Source organism: Thermobia domestica, chromosome 1 (assembly GCF_964235325.1).
Source record: "Thermobia domestica chromosome 1, izTheDome1.hap1.1, whole genome shotgun sequence".
NCBI lineage: Eukaryota > Metazoa > Arthropoda > Insecta > Zygentoma > Lepismatidae > Thermobia > Thermobia domestica.
In genome coordinates, this window is record NC_137454.1 from 110001680 (window position 1) to 110021234 (window position 19555).

Genomic DNA, 19555 nt, shown 5'->3' on the forward strand with positions numbered 1-19555 from the left:
TGGAGAATTTAGGCCCCACTGAATTGCTAACTTCATCATGTAAAGAATATGAACAAACAATAAGAAATGCAGATACTATCCTTGATGCAGGTGCTTTAATGACAATTATTATTGCGAACACTACTAATTAACCCATTTATTCCCACAAGCATTTCCTCAAGATTAAAAAAAACAACTGAATCATGAATATTTTTATTTAACTCTAATAAAACGCAATTATTATTTTCCGATTTTCAAAAATTGAGCGGCTGGAAATCGCATGGATCGTTAAGGCCTGCTGGGCACTAGTTCCCTAAAATACGTTACATTTCGAAATAAATTAGAACATGCCAATATGAGGTTATTCTGTTAGTATATATATGTTTGGGACTATTCATATGCATTTATATACTCGACACTAAAATATTTTGTTGAAAAATGAAATTTATATTATCTACTAAGCCAACAGAACAATATTCTTTAACATAGTAATATAAATTCTGTAAAACACAATAATATATATGCTTTTATTTTAACCCATTAATATTGACGCTTCTTTTATTGGTCGTGGTGACTGTCGAAGCAACCAACATGCAATGGAACTTCACAGCTTTCGCATGGTTTCACTGTCTTGTTGCGACAAATTTTGCAACAGCGGCGCTTTGGACATGGAATGATCAGATGTCCTATGTGGTGAATTCCCCTTCGGTTTGTACCCTGATCAAGACCCTTGATGAACCTGCAGATTTTGGCACTGTTCCCTATCTCAGCAAAACAGCCTTTGTTCATGCTTCTCTGAAACCCAGAATATCCAAAATTTTGCCCTTAAGTTCAGGGAGTATCCACGCGCTATTCATTGTAACATCCAATATCCAGAACAAAATAGGCACGCACCATTTTTCCCTCTACTTGCTGACGAAGGTTTGCTATGTTTTGATTCATCAAGTCTACACCCTATCCCACCCCCCATGTTGTGACTATACTCTTGAAAGTCATATGGATATTACACTGCGATTCCTTGTATATCTTGTAAAGAGTAGCACATATTCCCACTTCGTGCAAAGGTTACACGTAAGTGTGAGATAATACTTATTACAATATTCTCTTTCGAAATATCCACAGTTATCCAGGAAGATTTGAGATAATACTTATTACAATATTCTCTTTCGAAATATCCACAGTTATCCAGGGAGATTTGTCAACCATGGATTTGAATTCACATCTTCAATGCTTCTTTTTCATCTTTTATTTGAGAGAGGGAATTTGGCAGTTTTCCAAGTTTAATTGATGTCACCATGTGTGAGACCATCCATTACTTTAACACTGGTAAGAAAATATCGAAAAACAGATCGAATCTTCCATCATGGGATTTACATTTGAGTATATCCACCAACTTCAAAACTACAAAAACTCGCAGTTGCATGTTAGTTTATCTTTCTTCGCCTCCAAGTCAGCCTTGATACAATTCTGCTTGTCCTACAACCATTTTCGCCACCCAAGCTTTAAACACAAACCTAATTGGTTTACCGCGGATAAATTGCTGGCATCGATGTTCTTTCTAAATACAGTATCATTGCTTCGTCAATACAAATATTTTCTCTTGTGTTGAGCATTACAGAAAAAAAAATCAATAAATTTACAAACGGACGAATGTTCGCAATTCGATCCCTAACATCAATCTATTCATTATCATAGGCGTGAAAACAAAGATATTCCTTCAAATCGATTTCGTCTCATTGATTTTTATAGCAATACATTTCGAATGTCTGCACTTGTTTCCCAATTGAGTCTTCTACGCTTTAGTGGCACAAATCTGCTTACAAATAATATTCATAAACAGCAATACATCTCTACCATACTGAGATCAAAATTGTTTTTAGTGCAGCATATGTAACCCTATATTTTACAAGTTCTTCGTCTATATCTGAACTAAAAATCATTTGTAAGAAATCAATAGGATGCGAATCTTTTTCCAAATAGAAGGTTCCCAAAATTTTGGATTATTCCATATCAAGGTGTTAAATTGTGTATAAAATATATAAAATTCTCCCTCAAAGTAGACGAAATGTACAAAAAGTCAGCACTCTTGACAGATGCCAGACACCAAAACCCTTCCCTCTTTCTTACGCCCCTACCCGAACCTAATGACATCAGAATGTATGGACAGTGCACTAAAAGATATAAAATATGAAATCCAAAATTCTCAATTCGAAATCAATGCAGGTCATGCCCAAGGGTCAGTAGCAACCCACTGCAAAAGTAATCTTTAATTTTGAAAAGCTTATAAGGATATAATAATTGCAGTTATTTCAGTATTAACTTCACAAGTTTTGTGATTATTAATGAACCATTAAATGCATCGTATCATCTGTGATGAGAATAAAAATCACCTCGAAACATATTTACAAACACTGTAAAATCACATTTTGCAGACTCAAACTTCCTGTGAAGCAGAAAGTCACCCAACTAAAAATAACACCACACATTGGTTGCTCTATATTTAGCAGTACTCCTGTGTGATTTCAGTGTTGTAAAGTCTGAAACATGAAATATTGTAAGTAGTTCTTGGATCGAGGACGAACCAGTTGGACACAAATGGGTTAATTATCAAAATTTGAGATGCTACTTTCAGTAAAATGCAACCAAAGAGACAAAGAAGATGAAATCAGAAAGTAAACCGAAGTTGTATTGTAGTAAATCTTTTACAAAATAACTATTATATTGATACATTCTCATGTAAATCAAAGTGAAAATTTTGCGTTAATAATGTCCTAAGATATAAATAAGTATATTAGAATTTTCCACCACAATTTACCAGACATTATTAATAAAATTAAAAACAAATGGTTCACGACATGAAAACTGCTTCAATCACTCCTCGTATTTCTATTGATTCATGGAAGGCCCTATGTGAATCAAAATGTTTTCTAAATGACCGATGCTAATGGTTTTCATGAAAACCGTTGTTTGATGCATGCTTACGAGGCATTTTCACTTTGTAAGATCAACTATGTCTTCAGTTTCCCTTATGTCAAGAAAGAAATTCAAACTAAAGAGAAAGATTACCATAAACATAATCTTTTATCACTATTGGAGAGGAACAGACGTTTTATCTATCTATTGCTTACCTTCCTCTCTCTCTTTGTCTCTCTCTCTCTCTCCCTCTTTCTCTCTCTTTTCTCTCTCTCTACATATGGCTGGTTCCAGTGAATAATCGGCTAAGTCGGGAAAAAGTAAATGTTATAGCGGAGCAGTTTAAAGGTAAATTTTTCAGCAGTTATCGGATTAATTTTAACATAACTGGTTATGCAAAATGCTGTAATTTCATGAATTTTATGAATTTCCCATAGCCGCCTCTACACAATGTAGAACTCGCCAAAAGAAGCTTATACCTGTAAAGCCTCAATTTTCAAAAAAAAGTCGACTTAGTCGGTTATTCACTGGAACCAGCCATATACATATATCCAAGGTATTATGATGAAGAAGGAGTAGAGCTATATAAATTAAAGGACAACACAGAGTACGTATGGTTGGTGTAGTTTTCAAGATGCTAGTGGTAATCTCATAGTTGTGTCAGATATTGATAAAAGATAGTGTAACTACACAAAAGGTAGAGACATGTTATTTACTAATTTCAAAATTGCATCCACCCGACTATGGAATATCAAAGCGGGTCAGAACTTTGTTACTCACGAAGTAAACATTTTGTAACCTACGAGCATTTTGAACGTTAAGGAGATGCTAACCATTATGCGGTATCATGAAGTACTTACATCACTCTTAAAATCATTCCTAGTAGTTTAACAGTTGAAATTCTGATACATCAGCAAAAATTGTTGAATTTACATTATTTTGGGTAAACATCCTTTCCTAATAATTATTATGTCAATATCTATCTAGACGTATAAATTAGTATAATAACTGCTGTAAGTAGTAAAATTGATAAAGTAAGCATCGATTAAAACTGAATTTCCCATTGGGTTTGATTCTATAATAATATCAGTCAAGTAATTCGTGAATATTTCTTGGAAGTGAATATTTCGTGAATATTTCTGATAAAACTCACTCTCCATGATTTCAAATAAATAAAGTTTTTCGTTTTCACAGAATTTTAGTGCAACACGCGTATTAAATATTCAAATCACATCATTCATCCTACTAGACACAGTATCTTCACAATATGTAAATAGAAGGTGATCATTTCTGGAAATTTAATAGGAGATGACAGGACTACAATGGAAAGAAACGGATAGGTCTTATTAAACTCTTTCAGGGACATAAGTTTAGAAGTAAATACAGAGAAAACTAAATATATAGCAGTTCGTCGAGATGCTAGTACGGCAAATTATTTGTGTGTTATATCAAATAATACTTTTGATAAAGAGGATACTTTCAAATACTTAGGGTCAATATTAACAGGCGAAAACCATATTCACAATGAAATTAAATTTCGATTAGAAACAGTGAATTCGTGTTATTATTCAGTTATAACTCTTGTCGTCGCGAATGCTTTCCAGGAATTTGAAGCTTAAAATATATAAAACTATAGTCATGCCAGTTGTTCTGTACAGTTGGGAAACACTGCCTCTTACTATGAGGGAAGAACAAAGACTGAATGTGTTTGAGAACAATATTAAGTTGAATATGTGGACCCAAGAGGAACGGGAGTGACGAATGACGGAAACTGCATACCGAGGTACTACATAATGTATGTCATTTGATAAACATAAATAGACTAATCAAATCTAAGAGACTCAGGTGGGCAGATCATGTATCCAGAATAAAATAGAGTAAGAACGCTGTCTAAGTCTTAACTGGAAGTCCTATCGAACAGATGGGAGCACAATATTAAGGTGGATCTCGTAGAAATAGGAATACAAAATATGAACTGGATCCAGGTGCAAATAAGTGGAGAGTCATTGTAATCGTGGCATTGATCCTCCGGGGCCTATAGGCCATACATTTAGTTACTTAGTTAGCCATTCCTGGAAACGTTTAGTAAAAGTTATTGTAACGGTGATTATGTTATAGCATGCAATTCAACAGTCCTTTACACTTTTCACCGCAATTTCGTTCTTATTAATATAACAGCGGTCTACACAATTAGTAAAATTGTTCTAAATATAATTTGTCCTTGGTAAACGTATAATTGGTAAGGATTCCTTACTTACCTAAGTTGCATGGAAAATATCAGGTAGCAGTTTGGACAATCCGATGGAGCTGATAATATAATCGAACAACAGTCAACTGATTTGCCATTGACAACGCAATTACGGAAAATGTCCCTGCAATTTCTAAAAATCAATTAGTAAGTACATTGTATTTTTTACCTAAATGTTTAGAAGAGCTGAAATAAATATATATCAATATCTTAATTGTACCCTTTACTAGTATATCCTTTTAACATGTTATATGACCATGTACTATATTTCATATAATTCGTTGTATATTACATTCCCCATTCCAATAGTCAAGTGTCTAACTCAAATGAATCTCTGGCGATGAACCTACAGAGTGCTATTTCGAAGACATGAAGTTGGTAGTTCTTCAGTTTTTCCATGTGCTTCTCACGACGGCCCTGCATCATTCCAAACCGTGTAGGATGTACCAATTGTGGCCGTGTCTTCCGTGGTTTTGTTTAACAGTAAAACGATGAGTCTTACATTCAATCAACTAGGATCCATCAGGCTAGGCGGAAGGGAATGCGGAAAAGGAAGAAGGAAACTAGTCGTGTTTATTAGTAACTTCAATAATCACCATTGAGAAATAATGGTTATTCAAGCCGTATACAAATGTACATCATAAACAAGAGTTTTGGTCCGTGAAATTTGAGTTTATGATTCTGTTGTAGAGAAATGTAATTTAGTAAAGTAATAAAATTAAATTTAGAAAATTAAATCAAGAGTTCACACAATTATCTCAAAATCACTTCACAGTTACTTCACACAATGGTATTTACAAACAGTCTAGTGTATTAGTGCAGCAACTTTTATATTTTTGGTAGAGGTATGTAAGATGCAGTAAAAATATGTTTAATTTTTATTTTCATAACGAGATTTATTGTCTGTGTGATATCACCTTCCCACTTTTAGAATTCTTACTGTTACGTTACATAAAAGATCACTGTGTAACATATCTAATTCACGTATTAAATGATGAGGAATAAGATTATTTAACTCAACAACCATATACAGTAGGAGCATTATTTATGCCAAGCTACATGTACTCGGATGTTTCCATAATTTCGAATATCTTGGTGCCTACCGCTGGTACACTAACATTATAATTTTAAAATATTAATTTTAAAACACAATTTAATAGTTGTAAACCGTGCTTCTAAACAAATTGACGGAAACTGAAGAAGAAACCTTCAAAGAGTACTAGAAAACGACTCAAACATTCCAACCAAGAATGCATATCAGTTTACACATCCTTGAAAATATTATGGAAAAGCAAATAACTGGATATTTCTGGTGTGCGCCGCCAATTACGAAATAATCACCAATTATGTCGTAGATCTTGTATAATGTGATACAGCGTCCCGTGCTTATAAATCACAAACTTCTTTGAATAGAAATAACACAGAAAGTGAAATAGGGAAATGTCATAGGGAAAATTAAAAGAACCACAAAGTTTTTCTCACAGAACTCTTTTCCATACTGACTCTTCAGAAACATTTTAAGATGACATGCCATTTTAAATGTCGTGAAAACGAACTACATCTGTAGGATTCATTTTTGTGGCGCACCGTTTAATGAATTGCAATCATTCATATTTAATATGTTGCGCAGTAGCTATAAAACATGGTTCAAGGGAAAGACTGAAAAACCAAAGTAAATTTCATAATAAAATTCAGACGACAACTAACAGGTGTTTAGTGTGAATGTGAATTTCACGAAGAAACATAGAAATTAGTGTTTGTTTTTCATGATATCTTCGACGATATATCAAATAAGTCGATATATGTCGCCATTTAGATTTTCTAGTAAATCCTCAAAGCTCTATGGAAAGGAGCATTGTAGGACAAACGTGAAACTCCATTCAATGTATCCTGTTATATTTTTCTGTTTAACTTTTGAGTCATTTCTTTCATCTTCAGCCATTTATGAATTACAATCGCTCTAACTGTTCAAGAACTTAAATACAACTGGCAAAGATTTCGTGAAGGTGTCTTACATGACAGTATGTCTTGTACAGAATTTGATATTTGTGAACTTTTCATGAATTTGTTAAATAACAAACGATCTAATTTAAAATTGTTGTGCGCTCCGACAGGGGGCTCTATGAAACAAAGAGCAAGGTAGATTGTATTAACTCTAAGACATCTCCGCGGATGGAAAATAGCGCACTCATTCACTGCTCGCATGTTGGTCAAACAGATGCACGATTCTGGGTATGAAATCCGTCATAGTTCGCGTTTTCTCTTGACCGCACATTTTATTCGTTCCAACTCTTCCCAACCATGCAGTTATATCCTAAGTTACGTACTTCTGCGATGTTACCACAATATTTGCTGTAATGGATTTTGGACCACTACACCTTACTTCACGTTCAGACCTAAAACACAGCAACGGGGCAGATGTTCGAGCTGTACACTACCATATCACTTACATCAGTATGCAGGATCATACATGTAACATTCCATTGCTATATGACATGTGCAAGTGGGTCGGCGTAAATTTTTTTCATGCAACTCTCGTTAGCTGTCATATTTCAAAGAAATCACACATGTGCAAATTACAAGAAAATGTTGATTTGCGATTCCCGGTTCATACAGGTGAAAATATTCCAGAGTACTTGCAGAGTATCCCCTTGCAAGGAATGCTACGAATTATCGGTCAGCCTTGAGTACAGAAAAATCGTTACCGATATATATTCTTGAGTTTATTGTTATTAATAAATAAGTGTATATCGTTGTTTGACTGTTTAGCAATCACATCAGATTCTATTAGGGGAAAATCCTTTCTTCCTTTTGAGAACATTTGATGTTTTGATGTTCATAGGGTAGTGTTTGCAAAGGATAGCGATGTTAATTCGATATTTGCGTTGAGCTCTCAAAAACATAAAACGCTTAAGAAGTTCAAATGGTTTAGTAAGGATAAAATAAAATTAGCTTATGTGATGTTATCTTACACAAAAGCAAACAAAGAGATAATAACTTGTACATTTTCGAAAAAGTGTGATAGAATTACAGGAGAGTCAACTTGTCCTGTGCCACCATTAGGAATTACAGAACCTGACGCCTTAAAGTCTGACAGTGTTGCTTCTCTGCTTCATATAACAGACCTTATACTACTCTCGATTAGCTTCCTTGCACATTCATAAATCATTTGTTATTACTGGCTACTTATCTAAGATATGTGAACCTATTGCTTTGTTTTAAGCGTCTTAATAGTCAATAAATTGACGTCCTGACATGAAATCAAACAATCTATTTCTATTAATGTTAACTCCAATTTCTCTCATACATCTAGATGCAGTTACGAAGAAGAGATCTTATCAAAGTATCAAACAGGACTTGAAATGGAGAGAAAAGTTATGCAAAGACATAAATACTTCCTTTCATAAAAACTATGGTTGAGCTAAGAAAGAAGAATAATTTTTTTTTAATTTCTTAATATCTTAAAAAGCAGTAGAATAGTGATCATGCACTGAACATTTTAGGACATGTCTTCTTATAAGTATACAACTTTATTGACAGGATTCATGCGAAATGACCAAATGGACATTAAAGAAATATATGTAAGTGTTGACATAACTTTGTGAAGTATCTACATTCAAATTTCACTTATAAGTCAAATACATAAATCTCTAATTTATTAATTTAACAAAAAGTGCAGTATACTGAATAAAATAATCAATCTCCGTAAATTTAGATGTCACAACATTATCTTTTTGGAAATGTTGTACTAATTATTCGTTTTATCTGTGAGGTAATTGAGTGCATTACATAATTTTCAAAATTCGTATTTCTAATTAGCCTTAATGATGTTCCTAAGATTTCCTAATCAAACTTACATTATACACTTAGTGGATATAACATACCATTATATAGCAAACTTACTGTGCATTCCATTCATAACCTTCAGAACATATTGCAATTGCATTTAGCGGACTACTCCAATTATCACCAGTTTCTACTACGTATACAACAGAGCTGTAGAAGTACTTTTCCCAAAGAGATAACGCAGCGATTACAGCAAATGTCATCATAGCTGCCCACATGAAAAACCATAAGAATCTACAAAAAGATAGTAGCATTTAAGGAAACTGAAACACGTAATCCTTTTTTGATTTCTTTTAAAAGATATTAATCCCATTCTCCTGATAGCCAATTCACAGAATGAAAAGAAACTGTCACATCCACGTACGGAGAGACAAGAATAGTAGACTATCAAACAAGACAAATATATTAGAGTTCAAAAATTACATCGACTTAGAAACAAATACTAGTCTTAGAATTGTAAATAAAAAAACAATCTCCATGTAGCTTTGAATACACTTCTCCAAAATATAATGCCACACCCGATTTTCTCTAACTCCATTAAAATTGAAGATTTACTAACAACTCCTGCAAAGTAATAACAGAGCAAGTCGCAGGAATAGAAAAAACAGACTTCCAAACACAGATCAAGTTTACTGTTTGAAATAATCACCTTTCCTTCTCTTTAGATGTAACGATTTTTTAGAACAAAATTGACCATTTCAAATGCATAACACTTAAATGTAGATAAACACACACGCTTTTCAACAACAAAATTCGCTAATAAGTCAAGGAATATCGCTGAGAAATTCATATCTTTCCATTCTACTCGAGAAAACTTTGTAGTTGTTTAGATACCCATGGGTGTTGTTTCGATTCCAAGTGGGTTATTTCATTTAATTTCTGGCTTTTTATATGTTCTTTCTGTATACTTTTGTAGTATATTTTTGCATAAGTGTGATTGACAATTTTCTAACCTATATCAAAACCGAAAATAGTACATTCATAAAACCTTTTGTATATATCCTGTTATGACTTCTCTTTATTGTAAATAACTTTTTAAGCGATCCAAAACATTTTCCTAAGCATGTAACTAAATCCAGAGATTACTGTTGTGAAAATCACTATCATATTATTATTATTATTATTATTATTATTATTATTATTATTATTATTATTATTATTATTATTATTATTATTGTGGTTCTTAATATTCGCCTTTGGGGTAGGAGACCCGGGTTCGTTAACCGGTGGGTACACATGTGGTGCGGAATTCACGTTAACCTGTAGGCCACGTCGAATAAGCCTCGTTGCTGAAACTGGACAATGAACTGATAATCGAAACAAATAAAGTAAAGAAATTTGTGCGTACAAAATTTTGTTAGACATTTTCTTTCCTTGCAGCTTGTTGTTACACCTATGTTGTAGTGGTGCATCAGAGCGATTTAGACAGCTTTATACGTCGATCGTACTGTTTTTTCACTTAAACTTCTTATCAGATCTCAGTAGTATACTCCAGTACTCAAGTGCTAGAGACTTTAACATAACAATGTCCTCACAGTTTTAAAACTACTGGTATTAACCTTTCCAGAAACTTCACGCATACGTATTTTGTAGTGTGAATGAGGAGTCAAACCTCTTTGTTTTACTAAAACCTGCTCATTTAACCTTAATAAAGTTAAACAATATACTCACAAGCGCGAACTTCCTCACGTTTTCCTATAGAAAAGTTTATCTAGCATAAATCTAAATGAGTTGGAACGACCCTTGGATAATATTAGAATATATTTGCTTCTTTGTAGAGCATGTTTCAACCCCAAAGGGAAAGGCAAAGATATATACCTGGAAGGACACTGAACTAGCTGGCGACTGTGGTCAGTACTCAGAATTGAAAATTAGGCACCTCTATATTTTTCTCATGCTCCTGAACATATTTGTATACCCACTACGTCATCAGAAACTGATTTAGTCTTATACGATATACTAATATTTTCAATAACGCATCAATGGTCATTGATTCTGCATTAACTTGTGATGAATTACATCAATGTTTCGGTGTCACTATTGTTGAAGATGCAAAGGAGCGAAGTTCATTATCAGTGAACGTCTGATAATTGTGGGAATCTGGAAGTCAGTTTCTCGCAGTAGCATTAGAATTCACAGGGCTTCTCAACAATTGACACATATGAAGATTGAGTTTTTTCAGCTGTATACTTCAAGAATATTTAGTCAATAACAATTGTTGCCTTGCCATGTATATCCAACGGAAATTCTGTAGATTGGCTGTGCTGAGTGAAAAGTAAATTTTCGCGAAAAACACGTACCGGAAACTTCTGTACCCATTACGAATATATTCTTTTCTTATAGCGTGAACTATCCATTTCAATACACTGACATTTCGCTAAGTATGTCGTACAAATCAATAATAATAATAATAATAATAATAATAATAATAATAATAATAGTCCATAACATTTTTATATAGGATTTGAGGAGAGTGATAGTGTATGTTGAGCGCGAATTTCCCTTTTTCAAGCTTCTTATGTATAACACCACATTCAATGACTACACGGAGTTACATAGCGCAAGAACATAGGCTTTATGACATCCATGAAAACCTTATACCTAAGAACGGCAACTAACTTATAGCTAACTTACAAACAAGAACTGTAACTAACTTCTATCTACAACTACATTTACTTCTCTTCTATCTTATAATGTCCCCAAGCTAAAGTATTTATACCATTGTCTAGTACATAACTTTTATCATCACTTGGATATAACGCTAACTTATTAACAGCTACAGTATATACATCATACTTAATAGTACGAATAATGTTTATATCTTTATATGTGTTTATATTATCGAATAGTGTTTTCTTATAATGATCAAACTTCAAGTCTTTCGCTACTACACATTTTGTTATTCCTTCCATTTTTTTCTATTCTTTATTTCTTATTCTAAAGGAATACATCCTAGATCGTAATCCAATAATTTCACTCACTATTTTGCCATTGTTTTCATCTCTCATTTTGCCTAACACTTTTTGTTTATTTGTGGTATCCCATATATATTGTCCTTTTCGTATTCGTTTGTATCGAATAAATCAACCATTTCTTTTAAGTCTTTAAAGTTTAGAAGTAATCAGTTTCTACCTCACATATAAAACTATCAGTATCCATGTAACATAAATCTATATTGATTCCATATTTAGGTTTCATAGTGTTGTAATGGAAATCGTACATTAACAGTTTTGGTAATTCTAATACACTCATTTTAACAGTATATTCGTTTATTGAATGTTAATTTCTTTTTCTTCGTATGTACCGCACAGGAATTTTCAGTCAATTTTGTTCTGTAATCAGAGTTCGGTTTTGTTATTAATTTCTCTACCTTCTTCGGATTACATTCTAAGGTAATATATGGTCTCTTTCTAATATTTTTATTGTCTTCCAGAATACGCTACTTATCATTAATTTGTAAAAGTCCTTCTCGAAATCATTCTTAGCTTTCGTTCTCATATCAGTATTCAAATCTATATATTTCTTTAATAAGTCTCACTCTAATACTCTTTTACACTCTAATACTCTTTGAGCTTTCTTTAATTAAATCCCAAATGACACGTATAGTTTTAAATTTCTATAGAGAATAACGTATATTTCTTTGTTATAGGGTGTAGTTAATATATTTGATTATTTTGATCCTGGTGAGCACATGTTCTCTGTAGCTAATGGTAGAAGTTAGTGCTTATTATGTACATACTTTGGATATTCCAAATCTACTTCTAATGTATAACCTACGTCAGAATCATCTGGAATATTCATTATATCTATGGATGGTTTAACTCACTTGAAGTCTTTATAAGGCATTGTTTGACTCATAGTCCAATTTATATATTATTTTCATTTAAATATGCTAGATACTCTGAACATTTACTCTTCTTATAGCTTTCCACATATTTCTTGTTAGCTTTTACATATTTTTAACACTTTGCGAGATTCCACCTCTTATACCATTCTCTATCATGAATATCTTATCATAATCTATCAACATTTGTAGATTATTTTTTGTCATCTTTAACATTGCATCCAACAATAAACCAGGAGCGGAGAAATACCAAGCACAATTTAAACTATAAGCTGTTATACACACATCTCTAAAATTCTCAAACCTGTTTGCTAATACTAGCACATTCGTTTTGTTATAAAGTTCGGTGTGCTTTGCAAGTTTTTCAATATCAAATAATTGCCGAATCTTTCTTGCATTTCCATACTCTTGATCACATGTACGAGTTTGGGTAAGCTTATTAAAGAACATTTCTTTTAGTGGTAGTTCCCTTTCTTCTAATCTTTCAATTGACTCAATATAATAATATAGATTCACACCCTTTTGAATTACGAAATCTAATAAAACATTGGGAAAGTACTTTGATTGTTTCCATTTTGTTCTTTTGTAAGGTTATTCGCCAATTCTGCTAATCTCTTTGACATAAACCTAAGTTAATCTAGAAATCGTAAATTGATGACGTTCCTTTTATCAACCTTCACATATTTCAAGAATGTTATATTTTTCTCCTCGTTATTTGCAATTAGTTTTATCTCATTCGTATCGTAAGCAAGCTCTTGAAGAAACAGATGAGTATCATAACTACTTAAATTGTGGATACTGGAAAAAAAATCAGAATTCATATGTCAGAATGTATTAATCTAAGTCAGTTGATTTTAATATTCTCTCATTTGACTTTTAAAAATTAAATTCTTATTCTTCTTTCTCTTTGATATAGTCATAAATGAAAACAAGATTAACGTTAACATAATGTAACTTTAGTTCTTTTTTGATTTTGTTCATAGCAACTGTTCCATTCGCATTTAGAAATTTTGGTGGGTCTTTATATCTACCTACGTTATCAACTGAAATGGTCTGTAATATCCCTATAATGTTGTTTCTTTTATTTCTACTTTAATAGGTGTGCGTTCTGATTTTGGTTCTTATTTTATTTCTTCTTTAAATGGGAATAGTGTTAAATGTTTTTTTCTATCTAGTCTTTTAGGTTTCGGTTCTCCAAAGATGTCTTTTAGAAACGAGAATAAGTTCTGTCCTTTTTGGTTTTCTTTCAATGTTTTAAGAACACCTTTCTCTTGTAAGTAAATAAGTTGAGCTTTCCGCACTCGGGGGAACCTCTAATAATCTTCTATCTGCAGAGCTACTTCAAATGAGTGATTTTATGTCCATTATAATTCATGTTATTTCTCAGGACAAGTACATTTTTCTCAAATGTAATTTTTATGATGCCGCCTGTCCGCGACTGCTTTTCCAATATTTTCGCCGCGGACCACTATATCTGGAGGCCTCCCCTCTATCCACAACCTGAGGATGCGCCATGCTGTGATGACAGCTACCCACATTATATAGATGATATTATCATAAAAGTGTGACACACTATCATTTAGTTGAACTAACCCTAACAATGTTTGATGAGCTACATGCTTGATCTAGTTTCTAGGTTTGGATTCAAAAAGAGGTGTATGCTTTGTAAATCCATTACTAAACTTGTTTAAACCTTCGTACTGAATAAATATTCTCATCTTCTTAAATCACTCTGTGCTCTCTCAGTGTCTTTAATGTATCTATCTGGTAATATAGTTTTAAGTGTATCATGTAAATGTACTAATAACTTTGAACTATTCCTCGTTTGGAAAGGATTCCAAGCTATGATTTCATAGAACTTAGAACGATGTATATTTGCAAGTTCAACAGGTTGGAGCTCTTTGTGTTTAGATTTTTTTTCAGTTAGGTAATAGGTTGACGCATTTTAAGTTGACATTACACCTCTTAAAACATTTACTTTTCACAATTTCATTTTTTCATATTCTTCTAGTTGTTCGTCTATGTCTCAGTCTATTTGTATTTGTATTCGGTTTCTCTACTGACTTGTTTTCACTTCCAGTATCATATTCTTCTTCCATTTCTATCATGTTACACACTCCCGTGAAAGTTTTAACTGCATTATACACTCCATAACATCAAAAAGTATATCACTATGTTCAAGGTTTTCGCGATACATTCTAAGACTTGTTCTACATAATGAGCAATTAATATTTAAACACAACTACTTTCTCGACCATCTCTTACAAAAATATGATAGCATATGCTTTTCACTTTGTAAATATTATTCCAAAGACAAGTAGAAGAATTGATGTTATCAGCTAGCTCTATCTCATCAAAAAATACATTAATAAGCTTGAATTCAAATTCAGAAGAGAGTTTTTAATATCTTACAATCTCACATCAAAAGAATTACTCCCAAAACACTAGAATTAAATTTTTAGATAACACTTGGTCACGTGATATGATATACCAAGAAAAGGTGTCTTTGAAATATCTAAATGAAATATCTAGAACTGTTCACCCAACATGCATTTAACTGCCAAAGGTTCCAACATTCACTGTCTTTAAATTTATCACAAAATTAAAAAAAAAATTTCTGATAATTTTTGAAAAAACACCAACTCTGACCGAAGAGCATCATTGAACTTATATTCAAAACTTCATCTCCATACATTTTGATCAACTCGTGCAATGGAACTTTGTCAAACACTTTATTTACCACAGAAGCAGCCTTTGTTTTCTTCGCTGAGTTATTGTGGTTTGTATTCTAAGCGCATTACTTTTCCTATCACGCCATCTTTCTTAAGCGTTTCATGGTTTTCTAATATACGTTTCATGGTTTTCGAATAAGCTTCTATACTTTTAAAAAAATAATTTCATTTTCATGGAGGTTTACAAAAATTATGTTACTCATATTTAAATACAGAAAGTCGTAATAAAACATGTCACTTGCTAAAGAAGTATTATCTCTTACACCTGTATTCAATTGTGTGGGTTATTACTTAGATTATGAAGATGGTGATATTTTAGTGAATGTGGAGTATGAAACAGATTACATTTATTGTAGTCCAGATGAATATGATAATCTAATTGAAGATGAAGATGAAACAGCTAATCCTGATTTCATTATCTTTTGCGTTGCTATTGGTATGTTAGATCATTTAGTTAAAAAAATACTGCTAAGGAAGATAAAGAACGCCTTATGGAAACTATTATTCAGAAGTATATTATGAACTTGTCATATGAAACATTAGATACACTAACAGATAAGCAATGATCTTATATGCGATTTAGTAAAAATGTTACAGAAAATTTCATACGTAAATATAAGGATATGTCAATGGGGAATACTTAATGTACAATGACTTATCAGAAGATTTCATAGTAAAGTTTGCAGATAGAGTTAACTGGCTAACTATAACATGTAATGACTTATCAGAATATTTCATAACAGTCTACTGCTAATGCTGCTTGGGGGAATATATCAAAAATTATCAGAATGTTTTATAAGAAACTTTGTTGATAAGGTTGATTGGGACAAAGTTAGTTCATGTTCAGGTTTATCAGAATGTTTTAATAGAGTTTGCCGATAGAGTATGGGTTTGATAGAAATTTCAAAGAGACAACGTTTATCGACAGCTTTTGTCTTATAATTTAAAGATAAGATACCTAACGAGATTATTTTCAATATATTTTGTTTATAGAACACCTGATGATCCAAAACCTGCAGAAACTCTTCCGCTTTCGTTATCAAATTCTGAAACTACTTCGATTTGTAATGATTCATGTTTTATTAAATCTAAGTGCGGATTCTTTAGAGAACAGCTTCCTCATAATGAAGGAAGTTAAAATATCTAAGAATTTCGTTAACTTCAAATAGTTCACAGATAGACCATATTATCGACGTTCCTTTCTTTGTTACTACCATAACTTCTCCGTGATATCCACTGTCTATAACGCCTGCACATATATCTATATCTTCTTTTAAGCTAAAGCTTGAACTAGAAAGTATATCCCAAAAGTATACTTTTGATATGTGTATCTTCAGTCCAGTTTTAAGTAGTTGAGTGTGTCCAGATTTTTCTTTTACAGTTACAGAAGAGTAGAGATTATAGCCAGCAGTACTAAAAACCAGCAGGACCATGACTATAGGAAAAACAATATTCATTTAGACAAACTAGTGTGGGAGACATAATGTTATTTTCACTTTTATGAGATAATTCATAAAAGGTTTCATTTATATTATGACTATTCCGTTCTTCCCTACCATTTTATTTAACTTAGTAGCCTCGTTGTATCATTTGGCTTTATATAATATAACAAATTTACCTGGCCGGTAATTCGTCCAGCTAACCACCACATTGACCAAATATTCAAACACATAAAAAACAACCATACAAATATCAATTTCTTAAACTATGTCTTTTTCTACTAGTACTGTCCAAAGCTATACCTTTACGGATATCTGCTACTTGTTGCATTATTTTAAACAGCTTAAGACTGTTAAGTACTCTAAATTTTTCGTAAATGATCTCGAGATTTAGGTATTTCTCGTGTGCTTCATTAAGAGGTTTGTATAAACACCGATTGTCACATTTGATAGCCTAATAATGGGAAGGTAATTCCGTTTGTTCTTCTTGTATATGATTAAAAAATTCTTTTAAACTGGCATTAATATATGGTGCTGCTACTTCTTTCAAAGCTGAAGTTGCTTGAATTCTTTGAACTTAATTCTTAAGTTTTCCATTGATTGTTTGATTTCTTCTAGTCTGGTTTGTATATTATCAATGTTATCATGATGTTGCTTAACGTCCAGAGTAAAGTAGTCTTCGATAACAATACTACATTTATCATTAAAATCAAGCGATAACCATGAAGCTATCCTGAGAATTATTCTTTTGTATACACATGTTTCTGAACTTACATTATTTAGTTCATTATTTGCAAGCCTTACTTCATATGTTGCGTGTTTAAAGTGGAGCAGCTCTGCTTTACTTAGTTTTTCATTATAATATTGAATAATATTCTTCAAATTAATACCTCATCTAATCTTAAATGTTTTTTTTTTCTCCAAGCTCACTCAAATTAGTAGCGTTCAAGTTTCCAATACTGTTATCTGTGATCAGTTTGAAATCACCAAACAAACTGTACCAATAATTATCTTTGTTCTATTTGTAGCAAATATTGTTTAAGAGAGTTATCCATAGTACTTATATTTTACATGAAACAAATATACTTCATTTTATGGGATCCAAAACAACTACTTTTACTAAATATATTGATGTGGGTGGAATTCTGGACATTAGAGCAGTGGCCGGAATCCTATCCATGGGATATTTAGTAGCATCTCCTATTACCATTTATATAATTTCATCGGCAGGATTTCCAACTCTGGAAATATATGCCATAAGCTCCTTTGATTCCTAACCGATGATCTTCCAATTGGTTTCACATTTAAGATGTTTTTGCAGCCTCCTGGAATCACAGGAAGTTAAATATTTTTCATAACACACTAAACTCAGGTGATTCTTTAGTTTGAAACCAATTATCATGACAACATAAACTCTTCTTTCTGTTATAAATATTTCTGCTCCATCTTTTATTATGTATGTATAACGGTCCCTATGATTAGAGGATTTTTATTATGTAAATGGAGCGGTCAATATCATACCGGTCACAGGTTTTTTCCTCCCATGCTAGAAGCTTTTAAGAGTAATAATCATAAAAGCATAAAACACATTAAACTACATCCCTATCTCTATCTATCCGACTATTATGGAATAATCAAACCATTTTACAAATACTTTATTACCTTTCTTACGCAATACTTTTTCAACAAGATAATAATCTTTATATTTAGTTCTTAATAATTTGTGCTCATAGAACCTTCCTTGTACATCCTCCGTATCCAAATATTTTACTCTGTATGTTGGTGGATTGGATGGAATAAACCCGGAAATAACGAATACTTCTATTGATCAGTTAGGTGTATACCCTTACTCAAACAAACCTTTAGATTTATTTATACGAAGGTGATCATTAATTTTATATTTAGATTTAACATGCTTACGTATTTTCTTATACACTATTTCTAATATTATTTGCTCATTCTTTTTATTAACTTCTACAGGCTTAATGCCAATTACTTTATGTATTTATTATTATACTCGCTAACAAATTTTGGTCGTTTTACATCCATTTATAATTTCCTTGCGTAGTAAACTTCTTGCACATGTTTTCTTAGAGTTCTGTTAAAGCGTTCTACGATGGAAGCCTTTTTACTACTATAAGTTGAGTAATAACTGATATATTCCTCCGTTAACTCTCTAAAGTCTTTGTTATAAAACTCTCTTACCTGGTCAGTTTGTAAGTTACTAAGTTCTCTTGTTTTTATACTGATTCAAACGCTTCTGTAACATTTTTACTGCTCTGAGCTTTAACAGGAACAGGAAACGCATATTTCGAGAACAGATCAATAATCGTTAGTAAGTACTTATAGCCTTTGTTTAATTCGGAAACACCTTTTAGTACCCCACTCTCCATTTATGCAAGATCAGTCTGCCAAAGATCATCAATATTTTTTTTTATAATAACACCTAGTCTAGGATAGTTTTTTCTTGCAGTTTTGTGTATTCCTTCTATAATGTCTTTTCTAACACTTTAACTTCTTCTAGTCAATCTTTAATTTAACTAATTGAGATTTA